General features: G+C 40.3%; 1 pseudogene; it reads left to right on the forward strand.

Annotated features, from left to right (window-relative positions):
* The first annotated feature begins 3789 nt into the window (after positions 1-3789).
* Positions 3790-12162, forward strand: part of LOC118910070 (alpha/beta hydrolase domain-containing protein 17B-like) — a 109097-nt pseudogene continuing 100724 nt past the window's right edge.

Consider the following 12162-nt stretch of genomic DNA (forward strand, 5'->3'; position numbering starts at 1 on the left):
CCACAGGTGGTTCTCCTTACCTGGCGCCTCACACAGACTCTGTGGGGCAGGGCAAATCACTTCTACCCTCCAAGGCTGTTTCTTATCTATAAACTTGGGATCTGACATTGTTTTCTGGATTTTTTTTAGGGCATTGCTTGTAATAAGGCACTTCGTTTGCTTCCCCTTCCTAGTCTTTTAAGAGACTTTCTTCCCAAAGCTTTTCTGAATTGGTGGATAACTCACACAAGAGCACTGACTATTGATCAAAGCCCTTACGAAATGAATCCTTTCAAGCAGCTATTTCACAGTGCTAATAATATCTAAACTTAGAATATTAGAAATTTAAACATTTCTTGTGTGTTTCCCATTTGTCCATTTTACCAAGATGTCTTCAAAGACCACTTCACTGAGACAGGAGGCAAGGCCTGCTCATTTGCCCAAATTTGGTGGTAGAAACACCATATTTTAAGGAGGGGCAGATGATTGACTTTGATAACTTGTATGATGACACTTTCAGATGAATCTAGAAACACTCCACCATGTGGAATAATTACTAACAACATGGCTATGCCTAAATGCAGCCAATGGGCACTTGGGTATAGCTAAAATCTCCATGGATTTAAAGGAAACTGCTTGTGTCAGAATATATGGGTACTATAATTCAAATATTTGCACCAATTTGAACAATTCCAGTAGGAAACAGAATCCATCCCAGATTATTTAAATGTTGAATCCTTAATTAAGGAACTACTGATAGAGTTTGGTCAAGACTAAGGAAAATGACAATACAAGTTGACAAATCTAAAGAGAGCATCTGTTTGACACTCCAGCTTGGAGGGAGCAGGGAGGAAATACTGACTTCTGTTTTGTTCTGCCTTCCAATAGCATGTTTGTGTTTCCCAATTCTCTTTCCCAGTTGAAAGTCTGCTGGTGAAGGATCTGGAATGATGAGGAACATAAGAGAGAGCTCGTGTGCGGCAGAGCAGAGCAGAGGACAGAGAATGGAACATCTATCTGGGAGAGGCAAGTGGAGAATAACCAGAAAAACCCAGCCATTTCTCCACTCGGATTCTTTCTTGCCTTTCATTCTCATGAAGAAAATCTCATCCTAAGCACTGTATAAGGGGGTCACAAGTGTCATTGGACACTGTGTTTCACAGTAGGACATAAATATTGCTATACTTCCTTATGGAACCTAAATAATGATGTTAGACTCTAATTATGCACAAATAGAATACTGAAGGAGGAGTAAGAAGAAATAATTAAGATAGCATCTCAGAGGTGCCGTGATCAATCTCTATAAATGATCTTTAGACCAGATGATGATCATTAACACCCTCTTTCCACTGTTAATTTATGCCGCTCTCACCTTCTGCCAATACCTTGATGAAATGAGTACCACAAATTCCTTGCTCAGAGGCAATGTTTTGTGGAATACCATCTTGGGGAATAAAGTATTCTAAATTTCTAAATGCCTACAGATAGCAGCACTGGCAAAAATATGGGCAAAGAAAGAAAATTTTATGTGAAAAGTATCTTTCCCAATGAGAAAAATCACTGTTCCTTCTGGGATGATATTTATTCAGTGTATGCTGCTACTCCCAGGAGGCTGGTTACCCACAGGGAATTGTGTCCTATCAACATTGTGTGCAGAGTTAGCAAGGACTGGTAAGCACTTAGGAGGTGTGGTAGCCAGTGGGGGTGAGAAAAAGCCCATGCCTCCACCCATGACCACACTTGGTGTATTTATAAGTCAATTACATAACACTGGGGAAACAAAAGTTTACTGAAACACACGGGCCAGGTGGTCTTTTCCTCTTGATATTTTCACCTGATTAACAAGCATCTCCCTTACAAGTTTCCACTGGGGTATAGTCTCATGCTCCCTGTATCTCACCATGCTCTGTGTCCATTCTGAGAAATTCAGCTACACTGATTATTCCCAGACTTCCTTGTCTCCAATCTTCCAATTTTTCTCCTTGTAGGTCTTTGCCTAGCATGACAAACCATCTGTATGCATGTATCCCCATCTTACACTGCTTATGTTTCTGCACATAGCAGATGAAAAGCTGAGGCATACTTTAATGTCCTCTGTGAGACTGCCATTCTCCAGTTTTCCATAACATGTCCCAAATATGTCGTCTTTCTATTTTCAGCTTGTGTTCACGATCAAGCACGCCAGTCTGTGAACCAACCTCAGCTATTTCCTTGTCCATTGATGGCCCTCAGTGACCCCGTCCCATAAAGTCAAGCCCTGGGGCAGCCCTGAGGTTGTGGAGCTGGGTCACTTACTAAAGGATCTTACTCTGGCTGTGGCTATGATCATTCCTTATCCAGAGGTGCCCCTTCTAACTTCAGGTGAATTGCTACTGGGCCCAGATGGTCTTATGATGTAGAGGATCTTCTATAACTCAACTCACGATGGAAAGTTCTGGCCAGCAGGTCATTTAATGCCCACAGTCAGGCACTTCATATGTGTCTGGTCTAGTAGCATGCCAAAATCTGCTTTGTTTGGTTTTTTAAATGGGAAATACTCTTTTTCGGACAGCATGACCTTGCTTCAATACCCCAGGGAGTACTGGACATCCACATGCAAAAAAAAATGAATCTGGACACAAGCCTTTCACCCTTTGCAAAATTAACTCAAATGGGTCATAAACATAAATGTAAAGTGCCAGAGGTTAGGGTGGATGGAGGGATGAATAGGTGGAGCACAGGGGATTTTAGGGCAATTGATCTACTCTGTATGATACTCAAATGTATGATACATGCCATTGTACATTTACCATAATCCATGGAATGTACATCACCAAAAATTAATCTAATGTATGCCTAACGTAAACTATGGACTTTGGATGATAATGATGTTCCAGTGCAGATTCACTGATTTTAACAAATGTACCACTCTGGCACAGGCTGTGTGTGTGTGGGGTTGTGAGGTATATATGGGACCTTTCTGTACTTTTCATTCCATTTTGCTGTGAGCTTAAAACTGCTCTAAAAATAATGACTATTAAAAAGAAAAAAAATACCCCAGGGGTAAATATTATAATTTTCCTATTGGGCTTTCTCTAGACCCCACATGGAATTTTCCACCAGGGATGATAAAAACATCCCAGTGTTAATTTGGTTAGTCAGGAGCCCCAGTAGCAGGGCTGGTTGCGTTGCAGCCTGGATCTTTTGCAAAGCTCTTTTCTTCTTTGGGTCCCACTCAAATAATTCTCCCCAATAAATTTCATATATGCAGACCTCCATATTGGAGTCAGCCTCCTAGGAATAAGACCCATTTACTGGATTACCCAAAGGCAGTAATTCACTATTTTAAATATCATGAACAATATTTAATAAATATCCGTTGTGGACTGAATTGTAACCCTTGCTTCAAGACTCATATGTTAAAGCCCTAATCCCCAATGTTACTATATTTGGATATAGGGCCTTTAGGGAGGCAATTAAGATTAAATGAGGTCATAGGATAGGTCCCTAATCCTTTGCTAAGGTTTTGTGATCACTCATCACAGTTTCTCAAAATGGAGCCTCTGTTTTTTCTTAGTGGTCTAAGAATCTGATTAACTTATTTTGATTCCTTCTTGTTACTAATCTGAGGGATGTGTACATGCACATGTGTGTGTGTGTGCATACACATGCATGCTCATGCACAGGCAAGTGCCCACCCAGGATCATTTCAACAATCACTTCCTCCCAGATCACTGCTGTGTGGTTAGTTCATTTGTGCTTCTGTTATGATTGGGGTTGGTCCTAAATGATGCCCTGAAACTACAGCATTTTGCTCTGCTTTGTCCGTAAATGGAAGCAGAGGACATTCAGGGCTCTAAGGAGGACCCAGTGGGGTTCAGTTCACTTTGGAGACTTCTGTTTGGGCCTCAGGAGGACAATATCACTGTCTTCTGTCAACCTTCTCAAGTGGTGACAAAGTTCCCATGGAAGACTGTTGGCCAAATGGGCATCATTATGTCTGTTTCCAAGAGTCCTACACCACATTTAGGGTAATAGTTTCATCTGGCCTTTCCAGGTATGTGAGTGTGAATGATGGACATTTTAAGCTTTCAAGTATTTTTCAAAAAGCTTATTGTTCATCTTCATAAGTCATCACAGATTAATATTTAATTGATTCATTTCAAACATTTCAAAAAATGTTACATAGGAGTAACATAATCTGTAGGAAGAAAAAGAATGCAGAACAAAACAAAAAATGTGGGAATCATTGAATTAAACATATTGATAACTTTTATTGAGTCTAACTTGGCCTCTACCATTTTTACAGACCTTGAAGATGACAGTTATCATGGTCAGACTTGCATCTATCTAATAGATTATCAGTCACGTGTCAATCAGCTATACACTGCCATAAAGCTTTGCGAGTTTCATACTCATTATGTAACTAAGAGTTTTGTGATGTGAAGATGTGAATGATGCTTATCAACACAGAAAGCCATGTTGATTATGTAAATAAAAAGAATAAAAAAGGAACATTTAGATGAATAACAATTCATATTCAAATATCATAGCAATGGAAGGTTTAGGTGGGTTCAGATGGGGATGTATCAGGAACTAAAATGGGTGAAGTTAGTCCAATATGGTTTCAATTGGAATGATAAGAATTCTAATTGCAAAAAGTCACTCAAAACCAGAGACTAATAAATGGAAATAATTTATTAATCAATTATAATTACTTAATTTGAAAAGTATAACTTACAAATGAAAACTTGATATGAGCATATTGAGATGAAAATGAGCACTGATAAAAAGTGATGATTACAGAGATCCAGGAGAAAGTGAATTGGGACTGATAGAAAGGATTTTATTTGCCTTTGTGGGGTAAAGTCAGTGGGGACATTGTTACAAAAGTGAGATATTGTCATGAATCAGCCATGGACCCAAATTATCAATTCTGTTGTAAAGAGCCCTGGGAGGCCAGGAAGCAGCAGACCCTGGTACAGAGTAGGTGTGAGAAAGTTCCACATCAATTCCCCTCATCTTGGGTACTATACTAAGCACATCACTAACATTAGAGGATAACAAAAAGTGTAAAAGTGATCGCCTTTCTTACATTATCTATCACTATTACCACATTCTTTTACTGAAGAATGGTCCCAAAATATGTTATCTTTTTAAGAATTCACAGAAAATGTAGCTGTATTTAATGTCTAAATATACCTGCAAAATAGTGTAGAAGGATATAATGGGGTCATTTCTTTGTGGGGAAAAAAATCAAATCCCATTCTTCTAAGGAAATTTTTATAATACCTTAATATGGAAACAACACTATCAGTCACAAAAAATATAAATTAAAAGTAAATTAATAATCATCTAATGAAATGCTATTAGTTGAAATATGAAGGGAGTATAACATCTAGATGTTATCACATATGTAAACTCTTGAATATCTAAATTAATGAAGAGATGTAGATAGTATTTAATAGTCAATAATACAAATATTGATTTGACTTACATGACTATTTGCTTTTGCCATCCTTTCCTTTTAGAAAAGAACCAAGATTAGTTTTTAATATATAGAGGAATTTATACCATGTAACAGTGGAAAATGAAGAGTACAGATACTTGTTAGAGAGGAAAAAAAAACTAACCTAAAGGTAAAATCTGAGACCTTAATTTTGGGTTGTCATATGAGCAAGAGCAGAAGTCTCAGGGGTATGCATGGTATTCATGGTGGTTAAAATCTGAGTTGAGGGCACGCTCAAACAGAGCAGCGAGGTGATGCTTTCCTCATGGGAGTAAGGGAAGAGAGTAAAGGAAGTTACTAAAACATATGAGTGGCTGTTGCTAAACGCTGTAGTTATCATCACAATATCCAGGCCACTACCTTACATGATTTAGAAAACAGCCAGTGTGTGTCTCTGCTGTGTCACCCACACTCTAGGGCCTGGGATGACATCTATGGGTGCCCAAGTGGGACAGGGTAACTGTGGGAGTCAGTGGCCCTGAAAACAGTGCCCAGTAGGCTCCAGGTGTTGTCTTGGGGCAGCCAAAAGAGTTTTCCAACGGGTGATGTTCTGGGTCTCCTTTTTAGTCAAAGCAGACCAGGGCAAAAGGGCTGAGGCTGGGAGTGCTGGGCCTAAGTGTGCATGCTGTGAGGGTGGGTGCTCCAGCAGCCCCAAGGTGCCCAGCAGCATGCAGACCCATATGGAGACCCTCTGTGCAGGCTCCCAAGGCTGGGAATTTACACCTCATGCTGTAGGGAGAAAGGCATCTGAAACATTTTAGACAGGAGAATAACCAGTGTAGATTTACCCTTGATAAAAATTGCTTCCCTGAGGAACAGCTCCTAATATTTAGTCTAAGGCTTGCCTCCTCCTAGAGGCAGATCTGGGTTTGTGGCATTTGAAGTTTATGTAAGGTGGGGAATCCACTTTCAGGAAAAGAATACAAAATTACACATACAAAATCAGGTACAAATGTAAACATTTATTTAAAATGAGGAAACTAATCACAACCAGTGACTTGAGTCTTGGAAAGTCCCCAATGCTTCTGAGTCCTCTGTCCTATGGAATTTGCTAGAAATGTGTAAACAGGAACATGACCTGCCAGTGTGCATCCCGTCTACACACACTCCCTCACCGCCCACACCTGGCAGCTCACAGGGCCCTGTTATTGGGGAGTCTGAGCTCTTGCAACCCCAGGACTCCAACTGATGTCCCTTCTTCTGTCCTGTATGGCCCTCAGTCTATGCTCCTTGTGAGAGAGGAAGGGACCACTGCTATGTTCTTACAAGGTTCAAAGGTCCTGCAACACTTCATCTGAGATGGAGAGTGAAGGTCACAACTTAGTAAACTTTTTCCTGTCTCTGCAGAGAGCAAAGGCTAGGTGGACTGGGAGTGGGAGGCTCTGCCCATACCTGCTATGGTTGAACTGTGTCCTTGTGGGTAAAACTGTAACATTTTCAGAATATCTCGCCTGGCTTTACTATATCTGCATATCAATAGGCATTCAGAGATGGAAAGAAGTATGGCTTTAGTGTATTTGTATCTTTCCTCAGGGGTGGAAAAGTTCATCTCCATATCAATGGGTGATTACCTGGACAACAGAGGGCTTATCTGTACCTGAGAGGTGAGGGGGAGGCTCGGTGTGGTTGCTGCTGGAGCAGAGATGGAAGACGGCCTGGGACTGCAGTTTGTGAGAAATAAACGTGTTTTAAACTTTATTTCTCCCTTTGACTGATTTTGGTTTTTAGAGGTATTTTGCCATGGGATTTCTTTTCCCCAGACTGACAATTGGCGTAGTCGGCAGGACTCCTGTGAACCCGAAATCTGTCATAATGGGTGCGACTTTTGGGAAGGCCGCCCCTAGAAATGATGGGGAGAAGCGGAGCTCACGCCAAGGAACATGTGTCTACACTCGTGTAGTCCTGGAGGCGCCACCACCGCTGCTGGCCACTCCGACCCTGGCCCATGGCCCGAGCCTAAGGCTACTGCTTCTGCCACTGCTGCTGCTACTCTTGCTGCCAGCCGGAGCCTGGCCACAACCATGGAAAGGAGCAGAGGTCCGGGTCACCTTGATAGAGAAGCAACTGGTTGCTGTGTACCACACCTTGCTGGCTGCAGAGCCCATCACCAGAACAGCTCCGACCAAAGTAATAACCTCCTATTCCATCGCAGGGTGGGTGCGAGACTGGACCCAAAGGCCACCGAGTGGTGTGGCACAGACACCTCAAAAGGCCATGTGGGCCCATTGGTGTGGCTTGTCTTTCACCTTTGAAGAAGTCAGCTGAGCCCAGAAGGAGTGCCCTGCACATTCTGCAGATCAGCAAACCACCAAGAGGGGCCTAGAGCACCTCTCTGCAGCCTATGGCTGGTCGCTGGTTACTGAGAGCGATCGAGGTACCCACTTTACTGGACATGTGTTGCAAGGATGGGTGCAGCAATTAGGAGCAAAATGGACGTGGCCCTGGGCATTTCAACACATGGATTCGCGATGGCTGGCTCTTCTGGCACCTTGGGGAAAAGGCCTGGAAGCTGGCCTTCTGTGTATTCCTCTAATACCAGCAAATTGGCTCCCAACAATCATGGTTATTTGCTTCTACGGTCTTGGTGTCCTGGATGCGCCCCCTGGCTGCAGCTGCCACGTGATGGCTGGAATGGATGAGCTTTGGACTTAATCTGCATGGGACTTTGAACCTAGCTGAATCCTCTGGCTTGAGAATTATGATTGTGTTGCTGTTGTCAAGAAAATAATGTTTAAAGAGAGGCTTGACTTTGTTCTAATGTTTGGTACAAGTTTTGTGAGCAATCTAGCATGATTGTTAAGAATGAGTAAACAAGTGTAAAAACGTATTTTGTGCTTAGTGAGAGATTGTGCTGTAAAGTACATTTGCTTAATCTGCATAGGCTGAATCCTCTGGCTTGACAATTATCAAAATTTTATTGCTGTTGCTATTGCATGTTACTAGATTGGTTGGAAGAGGGGGATAGAATAAATTTTAAGAAGAGATTTCTGGAAGGGTGGATTGTGGGTAAAATTGTAACATTTCCAGAACATCTCACCTTGCTTTGGTATGTCTGCATATCAATAGGCGTTCAGAGATGGAAAGAAGTATGGCTTTAGTGCATTTGCATCTTTCCTCAGGGGTGGAGAAGTCATCTCTATATCAGTGTGTGATTACCTGGGCAACAGAGGGCTTATCTGTACCTGAGAGGTGAGGGGGAGGGCCGATGGTGTTGCCGCTGGAGCAGAGAAGAAAGACGGCCTGGGACTGCAGTTTGTGAGCAATAAATGTGTTTTAAACTTTATTTCTTCCTTTGACTGATTTTGGTTTTTAGAGGTATTTTACCATGGGATTTCCTTTCCCCAGACTGACAGTCCTCCTCCAAAAATATATGGAAGTTCTAACCCCAAGTACCCCAGAATGTGACCTTAGTGGGAAACAGGGGCTTTGCAGAGGTTACCAAGTTAAAATGAAGTCATTAGGATGGGCCCTAATCCAATAGGACTGGTGTCCTTACAAAAGGGGGGAATTTGAACACAGAGCGATGACTGTGTGAAGACTGGAGTCATGTGGCTGCAAGCCAGGGCATGTCTGGGGCCGCCAGAAGCAGGAAGAGGCACGGAAAGATCTAACCCCTACAGGTTTCAGAGGGAGCATGGCCCTGCTGGCCCTTTGAGTTCAGACTTGTAGCCTCCAGAATGGTCAGACAGTACCTTTCTGCTGTTCTGAACTGCGTGGTTTTTTTGGTACTTTGTTATAGCGACCCTAGGAAACTAATATGCCTCTTAGTGCTTTTTATTATGGAAAACTATTATGTTCCCTGAGTGCATATGACCTGCAGCCAGCCACTATAATAAACCACTGCAGGCCGTTTCTTTAGTGTCCATTATTCTGTTGTTAGAACTCCTCAGCATCTCAAATAAGCAGGACCAGGGATGCTGTTTCCAAAAGACATGTCCACTTTAAACATAAATGTAAGGGACTTTAGTACCATATGGGTGGGAGACATTAAACCTCAAAATTTGAATGTTGTAACAGGGCAAAACCAAGGGTATCTTTCCCCTTGTCAATTGTAGATTGAACACATCTCACTCTTGAGTTCTGGAAAAAGTCTTTCTGGTGGTTACTGATACAAACTTCCAAACTTACATTTGGATCTCTATTCACTGATTTCCAAAATGTTAATATTACAAATGAACTTTAGACAAAATTTCAAGAAATCTAGGCAATGAGCATGTACCCTATATAGTTCCCATAATCTATCCAGATTTATGTTTTGCTCCAAGTCTTTTTGTTGATTAAACTTTCATGTCTAACTAAGGAGTCTTCTGGAAGAGCTGGAGGAATGTTACATCTTTGCCTCACTCACCACTTTCTCTCCAGGGCCCAGCAGTCCAGCCCCATCCTGCTCAACAAGCAGAGCTGCCTGCCTTTCACAAGACATTGTGTGTGCATCTGCCCTAAACCCCTTCTCTAAAACCTACCCTGTTCCCTAATACTAAATCCTGAAGAATAATATACAATGTTTTTAATTTGTTGGTGGAAGAATTATCTCATGTAAGAAAGAATGTGGGACAATCAGCTTGTTCAATTATTCATTTCTTCAATTAGATAATTTCTCTATTTATTTTAATCATTTAAAAAAATTACATTATTTTAATCATTAAATTTGCAGCTAGTGATGTAGCATTTATTAAATAATGTAGCAAGCATTTACGGGGCTACAATTGTAAGCATGCTGAGATCTAGAGCATCCATTTGCCATCTAGTAAGAGTAACAGTAAGTTTCATGTGCTGGGCTCAGACTTGGACTGTGTACACTTTGGACATTCCCTAAACCTCTCCCAGTGAGGCAGCAAGAGAAAGACACCACCAACTACAGGAATCAAATTAAGAAACTGAAAATCAGAAGGTCAAGCTATGTGGCCCTGGTTCCACATCTTGGGTAAATAAGAGAGCAGGAACTTCAAACAAATCTCACCCACTTCAAAAAACATGTTTTAGTTTGTTTTTACTTCACCATTTCCTCATAGTGAAAAAGACATAGATTTTTAGAATTAGAATCTAATCTGTAATTTGTTACCAAAGTGTTCTATGATTTTGAAATAGGCATCACCTACGGAAGATGTTCCATACATATTATTTAATGTATTTATTTTGTTTATCTGATTTGCAATTTTCCAAACTTCAAAATAGACTAAAAATATCTACTTTACTGTTTTATTTTCAGAACTCAGTGAGATAGCAGCTAATAAAAACTAACGCGTTTTGCTTTCAATACATGTTATTTTTCACTTGCCTTTCTTCTTATCTCCTTAATATTTATTGCACTTAAAAAAGTAATAAACAGAAAAATTTGATATCAGTGTGATTGGGCTAATATTGTATTAACTTTTATATCATGAAATAGCTGAGACAAAAGATCTAGCTCACTGTGCATTACATAATTCTGTCAAAGTAAATGAGGCTGAAAATCTATCTCCTTATACAAGATTATCGAATTTTAAGTGGAAATTACACAGCATAACTAACAATGCAACATGCATAATTTATAATCAAAAGGAAACATCAATGCAAAAATAATTTTGTATGTAAAAGAGATGACTTGTTTTTTTTCTCTTTTCTTTTCAGTAAACAAGAAAAATCCCGAGAATATCAGCAGACAAACAAGAAAGAGGTACAGTATGAGATGATTTTGCATTGCAAATAAGATCAGTTTAAAAAACAGAAAAGAAAACATCACAGGACTGGAGCCAGCAGATGACAGTTGGAGTTCCATGGAGCTGTGTCAGCAAATTCTGCCAGTCACTGCTGGGCCCAGGGAGCAGGAGACTTGTTCCCAGTCCGACAATAATTAAGGAAGCATGTTCTTTACGATAACCCACCATCAGGTCATCTCTTTCAATCTTGCTTCACTTCCTTGTTTTTACACTGATTTTTATCCCATTTCACAACGACCTTCGGTTGATGTCATGCAAGTTCATGATGATTTTGCTCATTCTCTGTGCACATGATTTGAAGGAGAAAGGGCATTATTTTACTTAGGAAACTAAAGGAAAACAACTATAACAAATTAATACTGAAAAAATATATTTAAAGGCATAACCTAACTTTAGAAAAGAACTCACAAAGAGGAAGACAATCTAAAGTTGTTGATCATTAATTGTACAGAGTTATCTATTTATGTGATGAGAATATTTTGTGTTCTCTCAAGCACAAATGGTTTTGTGCTTGAGAAATAAACAATTGGTATATTCTTAAATCCTTTCATTATTCAGCTAAAATGAAATCCAGTATATAGCCCATGAAAAATGTGTAATTTACTGCTTGGATTTGGCAAAATAATAATGTGAACTCAATAAAATAGAAAAGGGAGGCTGTTGATTCTCATTGGTTATGATGGTGGAAACAAACAAAAAGAAATAATTAAATTTGCCAAAATGGGTCAAGGAGTATTCACAGAGGAAGGGACTCAGTCCAGTTCAACAGACATGGAAACCTTTCTTTAGGAATTGCTAGCGAGAGATGAGTTATTTCCTGAGGCTTTAATAATTATGGCAAATTTTAATTAAATTGGAAAGAAAAAGCAGTGTCTTGAAAGTTGGCCACAAGGAGGAAAATATATTAGTTTTCTATTGCTCTGTAACAAATTACTGCAATTGTATGGCTAAAACAATGCACATTTATTATCACACTTTCCATGAATTAGGAGTCCA

Source organism: Manis pentadactyla, chromosome 3 (genome assembly GCF_030020395.1).
Source record: "Manis pentadactyla isolate mManPen7 chromosome 3, mManPen7.hap1, whole genome shotgun sequence".
NCBI lineage: Eukaryota > Metazoa > Chordata > Mammalia > Pholidota > Manidae > Manis > Manis pentadactyla.